Here is a 23788-nt window from a genome sequence, read left to right as displayed (position 1 = left end):
GCCTCTGGGGAGATGATCCCTCCCCATCTCCCCCCTGTCCCGTCCCCCCCTCTCGTACGTCTCAATCCGGACGCCTCCCGTTCTCCTGAACTCCAGTGAGTACGGGGCCCGACCTCTTCCCCTGCATCAGGCAATCCCTCCATCCCCTGGGATAGACCGAGTCACCCTTCCCTGGGACTGCCCTCAGTCTGTCTGCCCTCAGGGATGGGACCGCCCCAAAACTGTTCACGGGCTTCCAGCCCACGCTCTGATCGTGACCCTGGACAGTCTGAGCAAATCCTCCCCGTTTTCATACTTTCGAAATAGAGGCCAACGTCCCATTGGCCTTTCCTATTCCCTGCTCAGAAAGCCAGCTGATATTCAAACCTTCTTTCTGATTTACGCTTGAGGGTTCAGGGACATCATTCTGTGGAGTTTGTCTCACGTGTAGACCAGGCGTTGAGCGTGCTTGCCTTCATTGCTCAGTCCTTGGAGTACAGGAGTTGGGACATCACGCTGGGGTTGTACAGGGCATTGGTGAGGTCCCGTCTGGAGCACTGTGTCCAGTTATTGCTCAGTCCTTTGAGTGTAGGAGTTGGGGAATGTCATGTTGGGGTTGTACAGGACATTGGTGAGGTCCCGTCTGGAGCACTGTGTCCAGTCCCGGTCGCCCTGTTACAGGAAGGAGGTTATTAAACCAGAGGGGGGGTTCAGAAGGGATTTACCAGGAGGTTACTGGGGATGGAGGGGTTTGAGTTACAGGGAGAGGCTGGGTAGGCCGGGGCTTTCATGGAGCGTACGAGGTGACCTGTTAGAGGTTTGTAAAATCATGAGGGGGAATCTTGTTAACGGTAGTTGTCGCTTCCCTAGGGATGGGGGATTTTATGAGTAGGGGGCACCTACTTCAAGTTAGACGAGAGAGATTTAAAAAGAAAAGACATGAGGGGCAAACGTTTGACACAGAGGGTGCTTCGTGTGGGGAATGAACATCCTGAGGAAGGGGTGGATGTGGGTACAAGGTTAAAAGGACATTTGGTTCAGGACATGAACAGGGGAGGGTTGGGAAGGCTATGAGCCAGGAGCAGGCAGGAAGGACCAGTTTAGTTTGGGATTAGGCTCGGTGTGGATGAGTTAGGCCGAAGGGCCTGTTTCCACGATGTGTGACGGTCAAAACTCTCGGTGTGCGAGGGTCCTCTTGCTGTCTTTCACATGTCAATAATATTCAGCTCCTCTGTTCTTCCTGACAAAGTGCAGACCCTCACATTATAACCCGTGTGCCCAGCTTGGTGCCCACTCCCTTAACCTTGTCTCGATCCCCCTTTATGTCACGCTCACCACTTGCCTTCCTGTCTATTGTTGTGACATCCACAAAGGTGGCCACACAGGACGACATTTCCGCGTCCAGAGCATTGCTATCTGAGGTTAGATTGCCAACAGTGTGGAAACAGGCCCTTCGGCCCAACAAGTCCACACTGACTCTCCGAAGAGAAACACACCCAGACCCATTCCACTACCGACATTTACGAATGCACCGAACACTATGGGTAATTTAGCATGGCCAATCCACCCTAACCTACACATCCCTGGGCACTATGGGTAATTTAGCATGGCCAATCCACCCTAACCTGCACATCCCTGAACACTATGGGTAATTTAGCATGGCCAATCCACCCTAACCTACACATCCCTGGGCACTATGGGTAATTTAGCATGGCCAATCCACCGTAACCTGCACATCCCTCAACACTATGGGTAATTTAGCATGGCCAATCCACCCTAACCTGCACATCCCTGGGCACTATGGGTAATTTAGCATGGCCAATCCACCCTACCTGCACATCCCTGAACACTATGGGTAATTTAGCATGGCCAATCCACCCTAACCTACACATCCCTGAGCACTATGGGTAATTTCGCATGGCCAATCCACCCTAACCTACACATCCCTGAGCACTATGGGTAATCTAGCATGGCCAATCCACCCTAACCTGGACATCCCTGAGCACTATGGGTAATTTAGCATGGCCAATCCACCCTAACCTGGACATCCCTGAGCACTATGGGTAATTTAGCATGGCCAATCCACCCTAACCTACACATCCCTGAGCACTATGGGTAATTTAGCATGGCCAATCCACCCTAACCTGCACATCCCTGAGCACTATGGGTAATTTAGCATAGCCAATCCACCCTAACCTACACATCTCTGAGCACGAAGGGGTAATTTAGCATGGCCAATCCACTCTAACCTGCACATCCCTGAGCACTATGGGTAATTTAGCATGGCCAATCCACGCTAACCTGCACATCCCTGAGCACTATGGGTAATTTAGCATGGCCAATCCACCCTAACCTGCACATCCCTGGGCACTATGGGTAATTTAGCATGGCCAATCCACCCTAACGTGCACATTCCTGGGCACTATGGGGCAATTTAGCATGGCCAATCCACCCTAACCTGGACATCCCTGAGCACTATGGGGTAATTTAGCATGGCCAATCCACCCTAACCTGCACATCCCTGAACACTATGGGTAATTTAGCATGGCCAATCCAACCTAACCTGCACATCCCTGAGCACTATGGGTAATTTAGCATGGCCAATCCACCCTAACATGCACATCCCTGAGCACTATGGGTAATTTAGCATAGCCAATCCACCCTAACCTACACATCTCTGAACATGATGGTGAATTTAGCATGGCCAATCCACCCGAACCTGCACATCCCTGAACATGATGGTGAATTTAGCATGGTCAACCCACCCTAACCTACACATCCCTGAACACTATGGGGTAATTTAGCATGGCCAATCCACCCTAACCTGCACATCCCTGAACACTATGGGTAATTTAGCATGGCCAATCCACCCTAACCTGCACATCCCTGGGCAATATGGGTAATTTAGCATGGCCAATCCACCCTAACGTGCACATCCCTGGGCACGATGGGGCAATTTAGCATGGCCAATCCACCCTAACCTGCACATCCCTGAGCACTATGGGTAATTTAGCATGGCCAATCCACCCTAACCTGGACATCCCTGAGCACTATGGGTAATTTAGCATGGCCAATCCACCCTAACCTGCACATCCCTGAGCACGATGGGTAATTTAGCACGGCCAATCCACCCTAACCTGGACATCCCTGAGCACGATGGGTAATTTAGCATGGCCAATCCACACTAACCTGGACATCCCTGAGCACTATGGGTAATCTAGCATGGCCAATCCACCCTAACCTGGACATCCCTGAGCACTATGGGTAATTTAGCATGGCCAATCCACCCTAACCTGGACATCCCTGAGCACTATGGGTAATTTAGCATGGCCAATCCACCCTAACCTGCACATCCCTGAGCACTATGGGTAATTTAGCATGGCCAATCCACCCTAACCTGCACATCCCTGAGCACTATGGGTAATTTAGCATAGCCAATCCACCCTAACCTACACATCTCTGAGCACGATGGGGTAATTTAGCATGGCCAATCCACCCTAACCTGCACATCCCTGAGCACTATGGGTAATTTAGCATGGCCAATCCACGCTAACCTGCACATCCCTGAGCACTATGGGTAATTTAGCATGGCCAATCCACCCTAACCTGCACATCCCTGGGCACTATGGGTAATTTAGCATGGCCAATCCACCCTAACGTGCACATCCCTGGGCACTATGGGGCAATTTAGCATGGCCAATCCACCCTAACCTGGACATCCCTGAGCACTATGGGGTAATTTAGCATGGCCAATCCACCCTAACCTGCACATCCCTGAACACTATGGGTAATTTAGCATGGCCAATCCAACCTAACCTGCACATCCCTGAGCACTATGGGTAATTTAGCATGGCCAATCCACCCTAACCTGCACATCCCTGAGCACTATGGGTAATTTAGCATAGCCAATCCACCCTAACCTACACATCTCTGAACATGATGGTGAATTTAGCATGGCCAATCCACCCGAACCTGCACATCCCTGAACATGATGGTGAATTTAGCATGGTCAACCCACCCTAACCTACACATCCCTGAGCACCATGGGGTAACTTAGCATGGCCAATCCACCCTAACCTGCACATCCCTGAACACTATGGGTAATTTAGCATGGCCAATCCACCCTAACCTGCACATCCCTGGGCAATATGGGTAATTTAGCATGGCCAATCCACCCTAACGTGCACATCCCTGGGCACGATGGGGCAATTTAGCATGGCCAATCCACCCTAACCTGCACATCCCTGAGCACTATGGTTAATTTAGCATGGCCAATCCACCCTAACCTGGACATCCCTGAGCACTATGGGTAATTTAGCATGGCCAATCCACCCTAACCTGGACATCCCTGAGCACTATGGGTAATTTAGCATGGCCAATCCACCCTAACCTGCACATCCCAGAGCACTATGGGTAATTTAGCATGGCCAATCCACCCTAACCTGCACATCCCTGAGCACTATGGGTAATTTAGCATGTCCAATCCACCCTAACCTGCACATCCCTGGGCACTATGGGTAATTTAGCATAGCCAATCCACCCTAACCTACACATCTCTGAGCACTATGGGGTAATTTAGCATGGCCAATCCACCCTAACCTGCACATCCCTGAGCACGATGGGTAATTTAGCATGGCCAATCCACCCTAACCTGCACATCCCTGAGCACGATGGGTAATTTAGCATGGCCAATCCACCCTAACCTGCACATCCCTGAGCACGATGGGTAATTTAGCACGGCCAATCCACCCTAACCTGGACATCCCTGAGCACGATGGGTAATTTAGCATGGCCAATCCACCCTAACCTGCACATCCCTGAGCACTATGGGTAATTTAGCATGGCCAATCCACCCTAACCTGCACATCCCTGGGCACTATGGGGAATTTAGCATGGCCAATCCACCCTAACGTGCACATCCCTGGGCACTATGGGGCAATTTAGCATGGCCAATCCACCCTAACCTGGACATCCCTGAGCACTACGGGGTAATTTAGCATGGCCAATCCACCCTAACCTGCACATCCCTGAACACTATGGGTAATTTAGCATGGCCAATCCACCCTAACCTGCACATCCCTGAGCACTATGGGTAATTTAGCATGGCCAATCCACCCTAACCTGCACATCCCTGAGCACTATGGGTAATTTAGCATAGCCAATCCACCCTAACCTACACATCTCTGAACATGATGGTGAATTTAGCATGGCCAATCCACCCTAACCTGCACATCCCTGAACATGATGGTGAATTTAGCATAGTCAACCCACCCTAACCTACACATCCCTGAGCACCATGGGGTAACTTAGCATGGCCAATCCACCCTAACCTGCACATCCCTGAGCACTATGGGTAATTTAGCATGGCCAATCCACCCTAACCTGCACATCCCTGGGCACTATGGGTAATTTAGCATGGCCAATCCACCCTAACGTGCATATCCCTGAGCACCATGGGGTAACTTAGCATGGCCAATCCACCCTAACCTGCACAACCCTGAGCACTATGGGTAATTTAGCATGGCCAATCCACCCTAACCTGCACATCCCTGGGCACTATGGGTAATTTAGCATGGCCAATCCACCCTAACCTGCACATCCCTGGGCACTATGGGGTAATTTAGCATGGCCAATCCACCCTAACCTGCACATCCCTGAACACTATGGGTAATTTAGCATGGCCAATCCACCCTAACATGCACATCCCTGAGCACTATGGGTAATTTAGCATAGCCAATCCACCCTAACCTACACATCTCTGAACATGATGGTGAATTTAGCATGGCCAATCCACCCGAACCTGCACATCCCTGAACATGATGGTGAATTTAGCATGGTCAACCCACCCTAACCTACACATCCCTGAACACTATGGGGTAATTTAGCATGGCCAATCCACCCTAACCTGCACATCCCTGAACACTATGGGTAATTTAGCATGGCCAATCCACCCTAACCTGCACATCCCTGGGCAATATGGGTAATTTAGCATGGCCAATCCAGCCTAACGTGCACATCCCTGGGCACGATGGGGCAATTTAGCATGGCCAATCCACCCTAACCTGCACATCCCTGAGCACTATGGGTAATTTAGCATGGCCAATCCACCCTAACCTGGACATCCCTGAGCACTATGGGTAATTTAGCATGGCCAATCCACCCTAACCTGCACATCCCTGAGCACGATGGGTAATTTAGCACGGCCAATCCACCCTAACCTGGACATCCCTGAGCACGATGGGTAATTTAGCATGGCCAATCCACACTAACCTGGACATCCCTGAGCACTATGGGTAATCTAGCATGGCCAATCCACCCTAACCTGGACATCCCTGAGCACTATGGGTAATTTAGCATGGCCAATCCACCCTAACCTGGACATCCCTGAGCACTATGGGTAATTTAGCATGGCCAATCCACCCTAACCTGCACATCCCTGAGCACTATGGGTAATTTAGCATGGCCAATCCACCCCAACCTGCACATCCCTGAGCACTATGGGTAATTTAGCATAGCCAATCCACCCTAACCTACACATCTCTGAGCACGATGGGGTAATTTAGCATGGCCAATCCACCCTAACCTGCACATCCCTGAGCACTATGGGTAATTTAGCATGGCCAATCCACGCTAACCTGCACATCCCTGAGCACTATGGGTAATTTAGCATGGCCAATCCACCCTAACCTGCACATCCCTGGGCACTATGGGTAATTTAGCATGGCCAATCCACCCTAACGTGCACATCCCTGGGCACTATGGGGCAATTTAGCATGGCCAATCCACCCTAACCTGGACATCCCTGAGCACTATGGGGTAATTTAGCATGGCCAATCCACCCTAACCTGCACATCCCTGAACACTATGGGTAATTTAGCATGGCCAATCCAACCTAACCTGCACATCCCTGAGCACTATGGGTAATTTAGCATGGCCAATCCACCCTAACCTGCACATCCCTGAGCACGATGGGTAATTTAGCATGGCCAATCCACCCTAACCTGCACATCCCTGAGCACGATGGGTAATTTAGCATGGCCAATCCACCCTAACCTGCACATCCCTGAGCACGATGGGTAATTTAGCACGGCCAATCCACCCTAACCTGGACATCCCTGAGCACGATGGGTAATTTAGCATGGCCAATCCACCCTAACCTGCACATCCCTGAGCACTATGGGTAATTTAGCATGGCCAATCCACCCTAACCTGCACATCCCTGGGCACTATGGGGAATTTAGCATGGCCAATCCACCCTAACGTGCACATCCCTGGGCACTATGGGGCAATTTAGCATGGCCAATCCACCCTAACCTGGACATCCCTGAGCACTACGGGGTAATTTAGCATGGCCAATCCACCCTAACCTGCACATCCCTGAACACTATGGGTAATTTAGCATGGCCAATCCACCCTAACCTGCACATCCCTGAGCACTATGGGTAATTTAGCATGGCCAATCCACCCTAACCTGCACATCCCTGAGCACTATGGGTAATTTAGCATAGCCAATCCACCCTAACCTACACATCTCTGAACATGATGGTGAATTTAGCATGGCCAATCCACCCTAACCTGCACATCCCTGAACATGATGGTGAATTTAGCATAGTCAACCCACCCTAACCTACACATCCCTGAGCACCATGGGGTAACTTAGCATGGCCAATCCACCCTAACCTGCACATCCCTGAGCACTATGGGTAATTTAGCATGGCCAATCCACCCTAACCTGCACATCCCTGGGCACTATGGGTAATTTAGCATGGCCAATCCACCCTAACGTGCATATCCCTGAGCACCATGGGGTAACTTAGCATGGCCAATCCACCCTAACCTGCACAACCCTGAGCACTATGGGTAATTTAGCATGGCCAATCCACCCTAACCTGCACATCCCTGGGCACTATGGGTAATTTAGCATGGCCAATCCACCCTAACCTGCACATCCCTGGGCACTATGGGGTAATTTAGCATGGCCAATCCACCCTAACCTGCACATCCCTGAACACTATGGGTAATTTAGCATGGCCAATCCACCCTAACATGCACATCCCTGAGCACTATGGGTAATTTAGCATAGCCAATCCACCCTAACCTACACATCTCTGAACATGATGGTGAATTTAGCATGGCCAATCCACCCGAACCTGCACATCCCTGAACATGATGGTGAATTTAGCATGGTCAACCCACCCTAACCTACACATCCCTGAACACTATGGGGTAATTTAGCATGGCCAATCCACCCTAACCTGCACATCCCTGAACACTATGGGTAATTTAGCATGGCCAATCCACCCTAACCTGCACATCCCTGGGCAATATGGGTAATTTAGCATGGCCAATCCAGCCTAACGTGCACATCCCTGGGCACGATGGGGCAATTTAGCATGGCCAATCCACCCTAACCTGCACATCCCTGAGCACTATGGGTAATTTAGCATGGCCAATCCACCCTAACCTGGACATCCCTGAGCACTATGGGTAATTTAGCATGGCCAATCCACCCTAACCTGCACATCCCTGAGCACGATGGGTAATTTAGCACGGCCAATCCACCCTAACCTGGACATCCCTGAGCACGATGGGTAATTTAGCATGGCCAATCCACACTAACCTGGACATCCCTGAGCACTATGGGTAATCTAGCATGGCCAATCCACCCTAACCTGGACATCCCTGAGCACTATGGGTAATTTAGCATGGCCAATCCACCCTAACCTGGACATCCCTGAGCACTATGGGTAATTTAGCATGGCCAATCCACCCTAACCTGCACATCCCTGAGCACTATGGGTAATTTAGCATGGCCAATCCACCCTAACCTGCACATCCCTGAGCACTATGGGTAATTTAGCATAGCCAATCCACCCTAACCTACACATCTCTGAGCACGATGGGGTAATTTAGCATGGCCAATCCACCCTAACCTGCACATCCCTGAGCACTATGGGTAATTTAGCATGGCCAATCCACGCTAACCTGCACATCCCTGAGCACTATGGGTAATTTAGCATGGCCAATCCACCCTAACCTGCACATCCCTGGGCACTATGGGTAATTTAGCATGGCCAATCCACCCTAACGTGCACATCCCTGGGCACTATGGGGCAATTTAGCATGGCCAATCCACCCTAACCTGGACATCCCTGAGCACTATGGGGTAATTTAGCATGGCCAATCCACCCTAACCTGCACATCCCTGAACACTATGGGTAATTTAGCATGGCCAATCCAACCTAACCTGCACATCCCTGAGCACTATGGGTAATTTAGCATGGCCAATCCACCCTAACCTGCACATCCCTGAGCACTATGGGTAATTTAGCATAGCCAATCCACCCTAACCTACACATCTCTGAACATGATGGTGAATTTAGCATGGCCAATCCACCCGAACCTGCACATCCCTGAGCACCATGGGGTAACTTAGCATGGCCAATCCACCCTAACCTGCACATCCCTGAACACTATGGGTAATTTAGCATGGCCAATCCACCCTAACCTGCACATCCCTGGGCAATATGGGTAATTTAGCATGGCCAATCCACCCTAACGTGCACATCCCTGGGCACGATGGGGCAATTTAGCATGGCCAATCCACCCTAACCTGCACATCCCTGAGCACTATGGGTAATTTAGCATGGCCAATCCACCCTAACCTGGACATCCCTGAGCACTATGGGTAATTTAGCATGGCCAATCCACCCTAACCTGGACATCCCTGAGCACTATGGGTAATTTAGCATGGCCAATCCACCCTAACCTGCACATCCCAGAGCACTATGGGTAATTTAGCATGGCCAATCCACCCTAACCTGCACATCCCTGAGCACTATGGGTAATTTAGCATGTCCAATCCACCCTAACCTGCACATCCCTGGGCACTATGGGGTAATTTAGCATGGCCAATCCACCCTAACCTGCACATCCCTGAGCACGATGGGTAATTTAGCATGGCCAATCCACCCTAACCTGCACATCCCTGAGCACGATGGGTAATTTAGCATGGCCAATCCACCCTAACCTGCACATCCCTGAGCACGATGGGTAATTTAGCATGGCCAATCCACCCTAACCTGCACATCCCTGAGCACGATGGGTAATTTAGCACGGCCAATCCACCCTAACCTGGACATCCCTGAGCACGATGGGTAATTTAGCATGGCCAATCCACCCTAACCTGCACATCCCTGAGCACTATGGGTAATTTAGCATGGCCAATCCACCCTAACCTGCACATCCCTGGGCACTATGGGGAATTTAGCATGGCCAATCCACCCTAACGTGCACATCCCTGGGCACTATGGGGCAATTTAGCATGGCCAATCCACCCTAACCTGGACATCCCTGAGCACTACGGGGTAATTTAGCATGGCCAATCCACCCTAACCTGCACATCCCTGAACACTATGGGTAATTTAGCATGGCCAATCCACCCTAACCTGCACATCCCTGAGCACTATGGGTAATTTAGCATGGCCAATCCACCCTAACCTGCACATCCCTGAGCACTATGGGTAATTTAGCATAGCCAATCCACCCTAACCTACACATCTCTGAACATGATGGTGAATTTAGCATGGCCAATCCACCCTAACCTGCACATCCCTGAACATGATGGTGAATTTAGCATAGTCAACCCACCCTAACCTACACATCCCTGAGCACCATGGGGTAACTTAGCATGGCCAATCCACCCTAACCTGCACATCCCTGAGCACTATGGGTAATTTAGCATGGCCAATCCACCCTAACCTGCACATCCCTGGGCACTATGGGTAATTTAGCATGGCCAATCCACCCTAACCTGCACATCCCTGAGCACCATGGGGTAACTTAGCATGGCCAATCCACCCTAACCTGCACAACCCTGAGCACTATGGGTAATTTAGCATGGCCAATCCACCCTAACCTGCACATCCCTGGGCACTATGGGTAATTTAGCATGGCCAATCCACCCTAACCTGCACATCCCTGAGCACTATGGGTAATTTAGCATGGCCAATCCACCCTAACCTGCACATCCCTGGGCACTATGGGTAATTTAGCATGGCCAATCCACCCTAACGTGCACATCCCTGGGCACGATCGGGCAATTTAGCATGGCCAATCCACCCTAACCTACACATCCCTGGGCACTATGGGTAATTTAGCATGGCCAATCCACCCTAACCTGCACATCCCTGGGCACTATGGGTAATTTATCATGGCCAATCCACCCTAACCTGCACATCCCTGGGCACGATGGGGCAATTTAGCATGGCCAATCCACCCTAACCTGCACATCCCTGAACACTATGGGTAATTTAGCATGGCTAATACACCCTAACCTGGACATCCCTGAGCACTATGGGTAATTTAGCATGGCCAATCCACCCTAACCTGGACATCCTGAGCACAATGGGTAATTTGGCATGGCCAATCCACCCTAACCAGGACATCCCTGAGCACGATGCGTAATTTAGCATGGCCAATCCACCCTAACCTGCACATCCCTGAGCACTATGGGTAATTTAGCATGGCCAATCCACCCTAACCTGCACATCCCTGAGCACTATGGGTAATTTAGCATGGCCAATACACCCTAACCTGGACATCCCTGAGCACTATGGGTAATTTAGCATGGCCAATCCACCCTAACCAGGACATCCCTGAGCACGATGCGTAATTTAGCATGGCCAATCCACCCTAACCTGCACATCCCTGAGCACTATGGGTAATTTAGCATGGCCAATCCACCCTAACCTGCACATCCCTGAGCACTATGGGTAATTTAGCATGGCCAATCCACCCTAACCTGCACATCCCTGAGCACTATGGGTAATTTAGCATAGCCAATCCACCCTAACCTACACATCTCTGAGCACTATGGGGTAATTTAGCATGGCCAATCCACCCTAACCTGCACATCCCTGAGCACTATGGGTAATTTAGCATGGCCAATCCACCCTAACCTGCACATCCCTGAGCACTATGGGTAATTTAGCATTGCCAATCCACCCTAACCTGCACATCCCTGGGAACTATGGGTAATTTAGCATGGCCAATCCACCCTAACCTGCACATCCCTGGGAACTATGGGTAATTTAGCATAGCCAATCCACCCTAACCTACACATCTCTGAACATGATGGTGAATTTAGCATGGCCAATCCACCCGAACCTGCACATCCCTGAACATGCTGGTGAATTTAGCATGGTCAACCCACCCTAACCTACACATCCCTGAGCACCATGGGGTAACTTAGCATGGCCAATCCACCCTAACCTGCACATCCCTGAACACTATGGGTAATTTAGCATGGCCAATCCACCCTAACCTGCACATCCCTGGGCACTATGGGTAATTTAGCATGGCCAATCCACCCTAACGTGCACATCCCTGGGCACGATGGGGCAATTTAGCATGGCCAATCCACCCTAACCTGGACATCCCTGAGCACTATGGGTAATTTAGCATGGCCAATCCAGCCTAACCTGGACATTCCTGAGCACTATGGGTAATTTAGCATGGCCAATCCACCCTAACCTGCACATCCCTGAGCACTATGGGTAATTTGCATGGCCAATCCACCCTAACCTGCACATCCCTGAGCACTATGGGTAATTTAGCATAGCCAATCCACCCTAACCTACACATCTCTGAGCACTATGGGGTAATTTAGCATGGCCAATCCACCCTAACCTGGACATCCCTGAGCACTATGGGTAATTTAGCATGGCCAATCCACCCTAACCTGCACATCCCTGGGCACTATGGGTAATTTAGCATGGCCAATCCACCCTAACCTGCACATCCCTGAGCACTATGGGTAATTTAGCATGGCCAATCCACCCTAACGTGCACATCCCTGGGCACTATGGGGCAATTTAGCATGGCCAATCCACCCTAACCTGGACATCCCTGAGCACTATGGGGTAATTTAGCATGGCCAATCCACCCTAACCTGCACATCCCTGAACACTATGGGTAATTTAGCATGGCCAATCCACCCTAACCTGCACATCCCTGAGCACTATGGGTAATTTAGCATGGCCAATCCACCCTAACCTGCACATCCCTGAGCACTATGGGTAATTTAGCATAGCCAATCCACCCTAACCTACACATCTCTGAACATGATGGTGAATTTAGCATGGCCAATCCACCCTAACCTGCACATCCCTGAACATGATGGTGAATTTAGCATGGTCAACCTCTGCTAAGAACCCTGATATCGGAGATATCTATACATATCTGATACCTACACATCCCTGAGCACCATGGGGTAACTTAGCATGGCCAATCCACCCTAACCTGCACATCCCTGAGCACTATGGGTAATTTAGCATGGCCAATCCACCCTAACCTGCACATCCCTGGGCACTATGGGTAATTTAGCATGGCCAATCCACCCTAACGTGCACATCCCTGGGCACCTTGGGGCAATTTAGCATGGCCAATCCACCCTAACCTGCACATCCCTGAGCACTATGGGTAATTTAGCATGGCCAATCCACCCTAACATGCACATCCCTGAGCACTATGGGTAATTTAGCATGGCCAATCCACCCTAACCTGCACATCCCTGGGCACTATGGGTAATTTAGCATGGCCAATCCACCCTAACCTACACATCCCTGAACACTATGGGTAATTTAGCATGGCCAATCCACCCTAACTTGGACATCCCTGAGCACTATGGGTAATTTAGCATGGCCAATCCACCCTAACCTGGACATCCCTGAGCACTATGGGTAATTTAGCATGGCCAATCCACCCTAACCTGGACATCCCTGAGCACTATGGGTAATTTAGCATGGCCAATCCACCCTAACCTGCACATCCCTGAGCACTATGGGGTAATTTAGCATGGCCAATCCACCCTAACCTGCACATCCCTGAGCACTATGGGTAATTTAGCATGGCCAATCCACCCTAACCTGCACATCCCTGAGCACTATGGGTAATTTAGCATAGCCAATCCACCCTAACCTACACATCTCGGAGCACTATGGGGTAATTTAGCATGGCCAATCCACCGTAACCTGCACATCCCTGAGCACTATGGGTAATTTAGCATGGCCAATCCACCCTAACCTGCACATCCCTGAGCACTATGGGTAATTTAGCATGGCCAATCCCCCCTAACCTGCACATCCCTGGGCACTATGGGTAATTTAGCATGGCCAATCCACCCTAACGTGCACATCCCTGGGCACTATGGGGTAATTTAGCATGGCCAATCCACCCTAACCTGCACATCCCTGAGCACTATGGGGTAATTTAGCATGGCCAATCCACCCTAACCTGCACATCCCTGAACACGATGGGTAATTTAGCATGGCCAATCCACCCTAACCTGCACATCCCTGAGCACTATGGGTAATTTAGCATGGCCAATCCACCCTAACCTGCACATCCCTGAGCACTATGGGTAATTTAGCATAGCCAATCCACCCTAACCTACACATCTCTGAACATGATGGTGAATTTAGCATGGCCAATCCACCCGAACCTGCACATCCCTGAACATGACGGTGAAATTAGGATGGTCAACCCACCCTAACCTACACATCCCTGAGCACCATGGGGTAACTTAGCATGGCCAATCCACCCTAACCTGCACATCCCTGAACACTATGGGTAATTTAGCATGGCCAATCCACCCTAACCTGCACATCCCTGAGCACTATGGGATAATTTAGCATGGCCAATCCACCCTAACCTACACATCCCTGAACACTATGGGGTAATTTAACATGGCCAATCCACCCTCAACTACACATCCGTGAACACTATGGGTAATTTAGCATGGCCAATCCACCCTAACCTACACATCCCTGAACACTATGGGTAATTTAGCATGGCCAATCCACTCTAACCTGCACATCCCTGAATACTATGGGTAATTTAGCATGGCCAATCCACCCCAACCTGCACATCCCTGAATACTATGGGTAATTTAGCATGGCCAATCCACCCCAACCTACACATCCCTGAGCACTATGGGTAATTTAGCAAGGCCAATCCACCCGAACCGACACATTCCTGAACACTATGGGTAATTTAGCATGGCCAATCCACCCTAACCTGCACATCCCTGAGCACTATGGGTAATTTAACATGGCCAATCCACCCTAACCTGCACATCCCTGAACACGATGGGTAATTTAGCATGGCCAATCCACCCTAACCTACACATCCCTGAACACTATGGGTAATTTAGCATGGCCAGTCCACCCTAAGCTGCACATCCCTGAACACTATGGGTAATTTAGCATGGCCAATCCACCCTACCTGCATATCCCTGAACAATATGGGTTACTGAGCATGGCCAATCCACCCGAACCTGCACATCCCTGAACACTATGGGTAATTTAGCATGGACAATCCACCCTAACCTGCACATCCCTGAGCACTATGGGTAATTTAGCATGGCCAATCCACCCTAACATGGACATCCCTGAGCACTATGGGTAATTTAGCATGGCCAATCCACCCTAACCTGCACATCCCTGGGCACTATGGGTAATTTAGCATGGCCAATCCACCCTAACCTACACATCCCTGAACACTATGGGTAATTTAGCATGGCCAATCCACCCTAACCTGGACATCCCTGAGCACTATGGGTAATTTAGCATGGCCAATCCACCCTAACCTGGACTTCCCTGAGCACTATGGGTAATTTAGCATGGCCAATCCACCCTAACCTGGACATCCCTGAGCACTATGGGTAATTTGGCATGGCCAATCCACCCTAACCTGCACATCCCTGAGCACTATGGGGTAATTTAGCATGGCCAATCCACCCTAACCTGCACATCCCTGAGCACTATGGGTAATTTAGCATGGCCAATCCACCCTAACCTGCACATCCCTGAGCACTATGGGTAATTTAGCATAGCCAATCCACCCTAACCTACACATCTCTGAGCACTATGGGGTAATTTAGCATGGCCAATCCACCCTAACCTGCACATCCCTGAGCACTATGGGTAATTTAGCATGGCCAATCCACCCTAACCTGCACATCCCTGAGCACTATGGGTAATTTAGCATGGCCAATCCACCCTAACCTGCACATCCCTCAACACTATGGGTAATTTAGCATGGCCAATCCACCCTAACCTACACATCCCTGAGCACTATGGGTAATTTAACTTGGCCAATCCACCCTAACCTGCACATCCTGAACACTATGGGTAATTTAGCATGGCCAATCCACCCTAACCTACACATCCCTGAACACTATGGGTAATTTAGCATGACCAGTCCACCCTACGCAGCACATCCCTGAACACTATGGGTAATTTAGCATGGCCAGTCCACTCTAACCTGCACATCCCTGAACACTATGGGTAATTTAGCATGGCCAGTCCACGCCAAGCTGCACATCCCTGAACACTATGGGTAATTTAGCATGGCCAGTCCACCCCAACCTACACATCCCTGAATACTATGGGTAATTTAGCATGGCCAATCCACCCCAACCTACACATCCCTGAGCACTATGGGTAATTTAGCATGGCCAATCCACCCGAACCGACACATTCCTGAACACTATGGGTAATTTAGCATGGCCAATCCACCCTAACCTGCACATCCCTCAACACTATGGGTAATTTAGCATGGCCAATCCACCCTAACCTACACATCCCTGAGCACTATGGGTAATTTAGCATGGCCAATCCACCCTAACCTACACATCCCTGAACACTATGGGTAATTTAGCATGGCCAGTCCACGCCAAGCTGCACATCCCTGAACACTATGGGTAATTTAGCATGGCCAGTCCACTCTCACCTGCACATCCCTTAACACTATGGGTAATTTAGCATGGCCAATCCACCCTACCTGCATATCCCTGAACAATATGGGTTACTGAGCATGGCCAATCCACCCGAACCTGCACATCCCTGAACACTATGGGTAATTTAGCATGGACAATTCACCCTAACCTACACATCCCTGGGCACTAATGGTAATTTAGCATGGCCAATCCACCCGAACCTACAAATCCCTGAACACTATGGGTAATTTAGCATGACCAATCCACCCTAAACTGCAAATCCCTGGGCACTACGGGTAATTTAGCATGGCCAATCCACCCTAACCTGCACATCCCTGAGCACTATGGGTAATTTAGCATTGCCAATCCACCCAAACCTGCACATACCTGATCACTATGGGTAATTTAGCATGGCCAATCCACCCTAACCTGCACATCCCTGAACACTATGGGTAATTTAGCATGGCCAATCCACCCTAACCTACGCATCCCTGAACACTATGTGGTAATTTAGCATGGCCAATCCACCCTAACCTACGCATCCCTGAGCACTATGGGTAATTTAGCATGGCCAATCCACCCGAACCTACTCATCCCTGAACACTATGTGGTAATTTAGCATGGCCAATCCACCCTAACCTATACATCCCTGAGCACTATGGGGTAATTTGGCATGGCCAATCCACCCTAACCTGCACATCCCGGGGCACTATGGGTAATTTAGCATGGTCAATCCACCCTAACCTACACATCTCTGAGCATTATGGGTAATTTAGCATGTTCAATCCACCCTAACCTGCACATCCCTGAACACTATGTGGTAATTTAGCATGGTCAATCCACCCTAACCTACACATCCCTGAGCATTATGGGTAATGTAGCATTGCCAATCCACCCTAACCTGCACATCCCTGAAAACTATGGGGTAATTTAGCATGGCCAATCAACCCTAACCTTCACATCCCCGGGTACTATGGGTAATATTGCATGGCCAATCCACCCTAACCTGCACATCCCTGAGCATTATGGGTAATTTAGCATGGCCAATCCACCCGAACCTACACATCCCTGAACACTATGGGTAATTTAGTATGGCCAATCCACCCTAACCTACACATCCCTGAACACTATGGGTAATTTAGCATGGCCAATCCACCCTAACCTGCACATCCCTGAACATTATGGGGTAATTTAGCATGGCCAATCCACCCTAACCTACACATCCCTGGGTACTATGGGTAATTTAGCATGGCCAATCCACCCTAACCTACACATCCCTGAACACTATGGGTAATTTAGCATGGCCAATCCACCCTAACCTACACATCCCTGAACACTATGGGTAATTTAGCATGGCCAATCCACCCTAACCTACACATCCCTGGGTACTATGGGTAATTTAGCATGGCCAATCCACCCTAACCTACACATCCCTGGGTACTATGGGTAATTTGGCATGGCCAATCCACCCTAACCTACACATCCCTGAACACTATGGGTAATTTAGCATGGCCAATCCACCCTAACCTACACATCCCTGGGTACTATGGGTAATTTAGCATGGCCAATCCACCCTAACCTACACATCCCTGAACACTATGGGTAATTTGGCATGGCCAATCCACCCTAACCTACACATCCTCGGGTACTATGGGTAATTTAGCATGGCCAATCCACCCTAACCTACACATCCCTGAACACTATGGGGTAATTTTGCATGGCCAATCCACCCTACCTGCACATCCCTGAACAATATGGGTTATTTAGCAAGGCCAATCCACCCTAACCTGCACATCCCTGGGCACTTTGGGTAATTTAGCATGGCCAATCCACCCTAACCTGCACATCCCGGAGCACTATGGGTAATTTAGCATTGCCAATCCACCCAAACCTGCACATACCTGAACACTATGGGGTAATTTAGCATGGCCAATCCACCCTAACCTACACATCCCTGAACACTATGGGTAATTTAGCATGGCCAATCCACCCTAACCTGCACATCCCTGAGCACTATGGGTAATTTAACATGGCCAATCCACCCTAAGCTGCACATCCCTGAACACTATGGGTAATTTAACATGGCCAATCCACCCTAACCTGCGCATCCCTGAACACTATGGGTAATTTAGCATGGCCAATCCACCCTAACCTACACATCCCTGAACACTATGGCTAATTTAGCATGGCCAATCCACCCAACCTACACATCCCTGAATACTATGGGTAATTTAGCATGGCCAATCCACCCCAACCTACACATCCCTGAGCACTATGGGTAATTTAGCATGGCCAATCCACCCGAACCGACACATTCCTGAACACTATGGGTAATTTAGCATGGCCAATCCACCCTAACCTGCACATCCCTCAACACTATGGGTAATTTAGCATGGCCAATCCACCCTAACCTACACATCCCTGAGCACTATGGGTAATTTAGCATGGCCAATCCACCCTAACCTGCACATCCCTGAACACTATGGGTAATTTAGCATGGCCAATCCACCCTAACCTACACATCCCTGAACACTATGGGTAATTTAGCATGGCCAGTCCACGCCAAGATGCACATCCCTGAACACTATGGGTAATTTAGCATGGCCAGTCCACTCTCACCTGCACATCCCTTAACACTATGGGTAATTTAGCATGGCCAATCCACCCTACCTGCATATCCGTGAACAATATGGGTTACTGAGCATGGCCAATCCACCCCAACCTGCACATCCCTGAACACTATGGGTAATTTAGCATGGACAATTCACCCTAACCTACACATCCCTGGGCACTAATGGTAATTTAGCATGGCCAATCCACCCGAACCTACAAATCCCTGAACACTATGGGTAATTTAGCATGACCAATCCACCCTAAACTGCAAATCCCTGGGCACTACGGGTAATTTAGCATGGCCAATCCACCCTAACCTGCACATCCCTGAACACTATGGGTAATTTAGCATGGCCAATCCACCCTAACCTGCACATCCCTGAGCACTATGGGTAATTTAACATGGCCAATCCACCCTAAGTTGCACATCCCTGAACACTATGGGTAATTTAACATGGCCAATCCACCCTAACCTGCGCATCCCTGAACACTATGGGTAATGTAGCATGGCTAATCCACCCTAAGCTGCATATCCCTGAACACTATGGGAAATTTAGCATGGCCAGTCCACTCTAACCTGCACATCCCTGAACACTATGGGTAATTTAGCATGGCCAATCCACCCTCACCTACACATCCCTGGGTACTATGGGTAATTTAGCATGGCCAGTCCACCCTAAGCTGCACATCCCTGAACACTATGGGTAATTTAGCATGGCCAGTCCACTCTAACCTGCACATCCCTGAACACTATGGGTAATTTAGCATGGCCAATCCACCCTACCTGCATATCCCTGAACAATATGGGTTACTGAGCATGGCCAATCCACCCTACCTGCATATCCCTGAACAATATGGGTTACTGAGCATGGCCAATCCACCCGAACCTGCACATCCCTGAACACTATGGGTAATTTAGCATGGACAATCCACCCTAACCTGCACATCCCTGAGCACTATGGGTAATTTAGCATGGCCAATCCACCCTAACATGGACATCCCTGAGCACTATGGGTAATTTAGCATGGCCAATCCACCCTAACCTGCACATCCCTGGGCACTATGGGTAATTTAGCATGGCCAATCCACCCTAACCTACACATCCCTGAACACTATGGGTAATTTAGCATGGCCAATCCACCCTAACCTGGACATCCCTGAGCACGATGGGTAATTTAGCATGGCCAATCCACCCTAACCTGGACTTCCCTGAGCACTATGGGTAATTTAGCATGGCCAATCCACCCTAACCTGGACATCCCTGAGCACTATGGGTAATTTGGCATGGCCAATCCACCCTAACCTGCACATCCCTGAGCACTATGGGGTAATTTAGCATGGCCAATCCACCCTAACCTGCACATCCCTGAGCACTATGGGTAATTTAGCATGGTCAATCCACCCTAACCTGCACATCCCTGAGCACTATGGGTAATTTAGCATAGCCAATCCACCCTAACCTACACATCTCTGAGCACTATGGGGTAATTTAGCATGGCCAATCCACCCTAACCTGCACATCCCTGAGCACTATGGGTAATTTAGCATGGCCAATCCACCCTAACCTGCACATCCCTGAGCACTATGGGTAATTTAGCATGGCCAATCCACCCTAACCTGCACATCCCTCAACACTATGGGTAATTTAGCATGGCCAATCCACCCTAACCTACACATCCCTGAGCACTATGGGTAATTTAACATGGCCAATCCACCCTAACCTGCACATCCCTGAACACTATGGGTAATTTAGCATGGCCAATCCACCCTAACCTACACATCCTGAACACTATGGGTAATTTAGCATGACCAGTCCACACTAAGCAGCACATCCCTGAACACTATGGGTAATTTAGCATGGCCAGTCCACTCTAACCTGCACATCCCTGAACACTATGGTAATTTAGCATGGCCAGTCCACGCCAAGCTGCACATCCCTGAACACTATGGGTAATTTAGCATGGCCAGTCCACCCCAACCTACACATCCCTGAACACTATGGGTAATTTAGCATGGCCAATCCACCCCAACCTACACATCCCTGAGCACTATGGGTAATTTAGCATGGCCAATCCACCCGAACCGACACATTCCTGAACACTATGGGTAATTTAGCATGGCCAATCCACCCTAACCTGCACATCCCTCAACACTATGGGTAATTTAGCATGGCCAATCCACCCTAACCTACACATCCCTGAGCACTATGGGTAATTTAGCATGGCCAATCCACCCTAACCTGCACATCCCTGAACACTATGGGTAATTTAGCATGGCCAATCCACCCTAACCTACACATCCCTGAACACTATGGGTAATTTAGCATGGCCAGTCCACGCCAAGCTGCACATCCCTGAACACTATGGGTAATTTAGCATGGCCAGTCCACTCTCACCTGCACATCCCTTAACACTATGGGTAATTTAGCATGGCCAATCCACCCTACCTGCATATCCCTGAACAATATGGGTTACTGAGCATGGCCAATCCACCCGAACCTGCACATCCCTGAACACTATGGGTAATTTAGCATGGACAATTCACCCTAACCTACACATCCCTGGGCACTAATGGTAATTTAGCATGGCCAATCCACCCGAACCTACAAATCCCTGAACACTATGGGTAATTTAGCATGACCAATCCACCCTAAACTGCAAATCCCTGGGCACTACGGGTAATTTAGCATGGCCAATCCACCCTAACCTGCACATCCCTGAGCACTATGGGTAATTTAGCATTGCCAATCCACCCAAACCTGCACATACCTGAACACTATGGGTAATTTAGCATGGCCAATCCACCCGAACCTGCACATCCCTGAACACTATGGGTAATTTAGCATGGCCAATCCACCCTAACCTACGCATCCCTGAACACTATGTGGTAATTTAGCATGGCCAATCCACCCTAACCTACGCATCCCTGAGCACTATGGGTAATTTAGCATGGCCAATCCACCCGAACCTACTCATCCCTGAACACTATGTGGTAATTTAGCATGGCCAATCCACCCTAACCTATACATCCCTGAGCACTATGGGGTAATTTGGCATGGCCAATCCACCCTAACCTGCACATCCCGGGGCACTATGGGTAATTTAGCATGGTCAATCCACCCTAACCTACACATCTCTGAGCATTATGGGTAATTTAGCATGTTCAATCCACCCTAACCTGCACATCCCTGAACACTATGTGGTAATTTAGCATGGTCAATCCACCCTAACCTACACATCCCTGAGCATTATGGGTAATGTAGCATTGCCAATCCACCCTAACCTGCACATCCCTGAAAACTATGGGGTAATTTAGCATGGCCAATCACCCTAACCTTCACATCCTCGGGTACTATGGGTAATTTAGCATGGCCAATCCACCCTAACCTACACATCCCTGAACACTATGGGGTAATTTTGCATGGCCAATCCACCCTACCTGCACATCCCTGAACAATATGGGTTATTTAGCAAGGCCAATCCACCCTAACCTGCACATCCCTGGGCACTTTGGGTAATTTAGCATGGCCAATCCACCCTAACCTGCACATCCCGGAGCACTATGGGTAATTTAGCATTGCCAATCCACCCAACCTGCACATACCTGAACACTATGGGGTAATTTAGCATGGCCAATCCACCCTAACCTACACATCCCTGAACACTATGGGTAATTTAGCATGGCCAATCCACCCTAACCTGCACATCCCTGAGCACTATGGGTAATTTAACATGGCCAATCCACCCTAAGCTGCACATCCCTGAACACTATGGGTAATTTAACATGGCCAATCCACCCTAACCTGCGCATCCCTGAACACTATGGGTAATGTAGCATGTCCAATCCACCCTAACCTACACATCCCTGAGCACTATGGGTAATTTAGCATGGCCAATCCACCCTAACCTGCACATCCCTGAACACTATGGGTAATTTAGCATGGCTAATCCACCCTAAGCTGCACATCCCTGAACACTATGGGAAATTTAGCATGGCCAGTCCACTCTAACCTGCACATCCCTGAACACTATGGGTAATTTAGCATGGCCAATCCACCCTAACCTACACATCCCTGAACACTATGGCTAATTTAGCATGGCCAATCCACCAACCTACACATCCCTGAGCACTATGGGTAATTTAGCATGGCCAATCCACCCGAACCGACACATTCCTGAACACTATGGGTAATTTAGCATGGCCAATCCACCCTAACCTGCACATCCCTCAACACTATGGGTAATTTAGCATGGCCAATCCACCCTAACCTACACATCCTGAGCACTATGGGTAATTTAGCATGGCCAATCCACCCTAACCTGCACATCCCTGAACACTATGGGTAATTTAGCATGGCCAATCCACCCTAACCTACACATCCCTGAACACTATGGGTAATTTAGCATGGCCAGTCCA

Source organism: Hemiscyllium ocellatum (genome assembly GCF_020745735.1).
Source record: "Hemiscyllium ocellatum isolate sHemOce1 chromosome 40 unlocalized genomic scaffold, sHemOce1.pat.X.cur. SUPER_40_unloc_7, whole genome shotgun sequence".
Classification (NCBI taxonomy): Eukaryota; Metazoa; Chordata; class Chondrichthyes; order Orectolobiformes; family Hemiscylliidae; genus Hemiscyllium; species Hemiscyllium ocellatum.
Note: the sequence above shows the minus strand (reverse complement) of the source record.